General features: G+C 41.7%; 1 non-coding gene across 1 annotated transcript; it reads left to right on the top strand.

Moving 5' to 3' along the window:
* The first annotated feature begins 4,254 nt into the window (after positions 1 to 4,254).
* LOC130952677 (small nucleolar RNA R71) lies at positions 4,255 to 4,358 on the top strand. The gene has a single exon (XR_009074854.1). It is a non-coding gene; the product is annotated as a small nucleolar RNA R71 (small nucleolar RNA).
* The last annotated feature ends 276 nt before the right edge of the window (positions 4,359 to 4,634 follow it).

Below are 4,634 nucleotides of genomic sequence, written 5' to 3'. Positions count from 1 at the left end.
TCCAATTGGTGTTTTGAAAGCTGTCCTATATGCCCAAAGAGCATCATCTAGCTTAATCGACCAGTCCTTCCTTGAAGTTCCCACAGTCTTTTCCAGGATTCTTTTGAGTTCCCTATTAGATATTTCGGCTTGCCCACTTGTCTGTGGATGGTATGGTGTGGCTACCTTGTGTTTGACTCCATATTTTAGAAGCAATGCCTCTAATGGTTTGTTACAGAAGTGGCTTCCTCCATCACTGATGATTGCTCTTGGAACCCCAAAACGGCAAAAATGTGTTTTCTGAGGAAGTTCATGACTACCTTATTATCATTGGTTGGAGTTGCGATTGCTTCAACCCACTTGGAGACATAGTCTACTGCTACAAGAATGTAATTATTTGAGTATGAGGTGGGGAAGGGTCCCATGAAATCTATTCCCCATACATCAAACAATTCAAGTTCCAGAATGAATTGTTGTGGCATTTCATTTCTTCTTGGTAGGTTCCCTGCTTTCTGGCATTCATGGCAGTGCTTCACTAGTTCCTTTGCATCTTTGAAGATAGTGGGCCAATAAAATCCACACTGCAACACCTTAGCTGCTGTTCTTTCTCCTGCAAAATATCCTCCATAAGTGGAACCATGGCAGTCCCATAAGACTTCCCTTCCTTCTTCCTCTGATATGCATCTTCTGAGTAGGCCATCAGAACATTTTTTGAACAAGTATGGTTCATCCCAGATGAAGTATTTGGCATCATTTACCAGCTTCTTCCTTTGATGCTTGTTAAATTCCAACGGCAAACTCCCAGTAGCTTTGAAGTTTGCTATGTCTACAAACCAGGGTGCTTTGTGAATTATCATGAGTTGTTCATCAGGAAAGCATTCATTTATATGTGTGCTTTGTGTGCTTCCTTCTTCACATGGTATCCTTGATAAATGGTCTGCCACCTTGTTCTCTACACCCTTCTTGTCTTTGATTTCAATGTCAAATTCCTGCAACAAAAGAACCCATCTAATAAGTCTTGGTTTAGATTCTTGTTTAGCAAGTAAGTATTTTAAAGCTGAATGATCAGTGAAAACAATGACTTTAGATCCAATGAGATAGGATCTAAATTTGTCAAATGCAAAGACTATTGCCAAGAGTTCTTTTTCAGTGGTTGTGTAATTCCTTTGGTTATCATTTAAGACCTTACTGGCATAATAAATCACATGTACCAAATTTTTTTTCCTTTGTCCTAACACTGCCCCAATAGCAAGGTCTGATGCATCACACATCAGTTCAAAAGGTAGGTTCCAATCAGGTGGGGCAATGATAGGTGCAGAGGAAAGTTTTTGCTTCAAAAGTTCATATGCTAACATGCAATTTTTATCAAATACAAAGGGTGTATCAGAGACAAGTAAGTTACTCAAAGGTTTAGCTATTTTAGAAAAGTCTCTAATAAACCTTCTGTAAAAGCCAGCGTGTCCCAAAAAACTCCTAACTGCCTTGACATTACTTGGTGGAGGTAGTTTTTCAATGAGTTCCACCTTAGCTTTGTCCACCTCAATGCCTCTATTAGACACTTTATGGCCAAGGACTATTCCTTCTGTGACCATGAAATGACACTTTTCCCAGTTTAGTACTAGGTTGGTCTCTTGGCATCTCTTAAGCACCAAGGCAAGGTGGTGTAGGCAGCTAGGAAAAGAATTTCCAAATACAGAAAAATCATCCATGAAAACTTCAATAAACTTTTCGATCATGTCCGAAAAGATGGACAGCATGCACCTTTGGAAAGTTGCAGGTGCATTGCACAATCCAAAGGGCATGCGTCTATACGCAAATACTCCATATGGACAAACAAATGATGTTTTCTCTTGATCTCTTGGATCAACTACTATCTGATTATAGCCTAAGTATCCATCCAGAAAGCAATAGTAAGCATGTCCTGCAAGTCTTTCAAGCATCTGATCCATAAATGGGAGTGGGAAATGATCTTTTCTGGTGGCTTCATTGAGCTTCCTGTAGTCTATGCACATCCTCCACCCAGTGACAGTTCTTGTGGGTATGAGTTTGTTCCTCTCATTTGGTACCACAGTTATGCCACCTTTCTTGGGAACTACATGGATGGGACTAACCCATGGGCTATCCGAAATGGGGTAGATTACCCCTGCCTGCCATAACTTCATGACCTCCTTTTGTACCACTTCTTTCATGACGGGATTCAATCTTCTCTGAGCTTGAATGGAGGGTCTAGCATCCTCTTCTAACAAGATTTTATGCATGCATATGGATGAACTTATCCCCTTCAAATCAGCTAGGGTCCATCCAATGGCATCTTGATGAGTTTGTAGCACCTTGATCAATTCTTCTTCCTGTTTTTGGCTCAGGGCAGAGCTAATGATAACAGGATAGCTCTCATCACTACCCAAGTATGCATACTTGAGATTAGGGGGTAATGCTTTTAGCTCAGGTTTTGGTGCTTCCTTCTCTTCTTTCACTCTCTCTGGCATGCTCGGCATGGTTGTTTCAGCAGCCTTGATGTCACTAACTTCCATATCCTTGGTGAACTCCTCCTCTGCCACTTCCTTTGTTGTTTCCTCAAAGGTTTCTTGTACTGCAATGTCCACTACATCCACCCTCATGCATTCCTTTAGTGATTCTGATGGATAGCTCATTGCCTTGAATACGTTAAACACCAATTTCTCATCATGTAGTCTAAGAGTGAGTTCACCCTTTTGGACATCTATGATGGCTCCAGCAGTAGCCAGGAAGGGTCTTCCCAGGATTATCGAAGCTTTGGCTTCTTCCTCCATATCTAACACCACAAAATCGGCAGGGAATATAAAATCTCCCACTTTCACCAACAAATCCTCAACTATTCCATGAGGGAATTTAAAAGTTCGATCTGCCAACTGGAGGGCCATTCTTGTTGGTTTAGCTTCCTCAATCTTCATTCTTCTCATCATTGTTAGAGACATCAAATTGATACTTGCCCCTAAGTCACACAAGGCCTTCTCCACCATGACTTCTCCTATGATGCAGGGGATTTGGAAACTGCCTGGATCCTTCAATTTCTGAGGCAATTTATGTTGAATGATGGCACTGCATTCTTCAGTCAACAACACAGTTTCCTCATTTCTCCAGCTTCTCTTCTTGGTCATCAATTCCTTTAAGAATTTTGCATAGAGTGGCGTTTGCTCTATTGCCTCAGCAAACGGAATGTTGATTTGAAGCTTCTTGAAAATCTCCAAAAATCTGGAGAATTGGCCATCCTTTTCACTTTTCATCAAGCGTTGAGGATATGGTGCTTTGGGTGTATAAGGCTTCAGGACCTCTTTTTCTTTTTCTTTTGTTGAACACGGTGTCAAAGATTGCCCCTGTTCCTTGTCTCTCACATTTTCCTTTGCTTCATCCTCTGTGGTTTCCTTTGAGATCTCCTTTAGCTTCTTTCCACTTCTGAGGGTTATGGCCTTACATTCTTCCCTTGCAATAGCCTTGGCAGCATGAGAAATGTTTGGCCCAGGGGTTTGCTTAGACAAATACAGAATTTGATTTTCTAGCTTCTGGATGGCAGCTCCTTGGTTTTGCAAGTTGGAATTTACTTCTTCCTTAAAGGCTTTCAATTCGGTTATGTCTTGACTCATGGTTGCAAGCATTCTTTCTATCCTGTTTAATTGATCTTGAAATTGTTGGTTCGGATTGGATTGGGCAGGTTGGTTATTTTGGCCATGATATGGTGGTTGAGAGTAAGTGTTTTGTGTGGCTTGGTATGATCTTTGGTTGGAGTTTTGGTATGTGGAATTGTTATGTTGGTTGTGGTTGTAAGGTTTGTGGTTTTGTGGTTGGGTTTGCTGGTTTCCCCATCCAAAGTTTGGGTGGTTTTTCCAACCTGGGTTGTAAGTGTTGGAGTGTGGATCATATGATTGCTTTTGTTGGTTTCCCACATAGTTGGCCTCTTCCCAATCACCTCCTTCAATGCTTACTTCCTCTTTATCTTGTGTGTGTATTGCAGCCACTTGCTTTGTGTCTAATTTCCTGGTGAGTTCTGCTAGTTGCTTGGCAAACACCTTGTTTTGGGCTAGAATTGTATCAACATGGTTCAGCTCCATGACTCCCTTAGTGTTGTGTCTCTCTGAAGCATAGTAGTACTCATTCTCAGCCACTGTCTCAATCACTTCAATGGCTTCTTCCACCGTCTTTTTCCTGTTCAATGAACCTCCTGATGAATGGTCTACAACCTTCCTTGATTCATAAGAAAGTCCATCATAGAAAATATGCAATTGCACCCAGTCAGGGAACATGTTTGGTGGACATTTCCTTGTCAATTCTTTGAACCTCTCCCATGCCTCGTAGAGCGTCTCACCATCTTGTTGTCTAAAAGTTTGAACCTCAGATCGAAGCCTATTGACCTTTTGTGGGGGGTAGAAACGTGCCAGAAACTTGCTCTCCACCTCATCCCAGGTTGTTAGGCTGTCCCTTGGGAATGATTCCAGCCACTTAGCTGCCTTGACCCTAAGTGAAAATGGGAACAAGAGCAGTTTATAGGCATCTTCCTGGACTCCATTGGACTTCACAGTGTCGCAAATTCTCAGAAATTTTGTGAGATGTTGGTTTGGGTCTTCATTAACACTCCCACCAAATGAACAATGGTTCTCCACCAGTGATATTAACTGTGGTTT

The sequence above is a fragment of the Arachis stenosperma genome, chromosome 9 (assembly GCF_014773155.1).
Source record: "Arachis stenosperma cultivar V10309 chromosome 9, arast.V10309.gnm1.PFL2, whole genome shotgun sequence".
NCBI lineage: Eukaryota > Viridiplantae > Streptophyta > Magnoliopsida > Fabales > Fabaceae > Arachis > Arachis stenosperma.
Note: the sequence above shows the minus strand (reverse complement) of the source record. Positions and strands in the feature narration are given on the sequence as shown.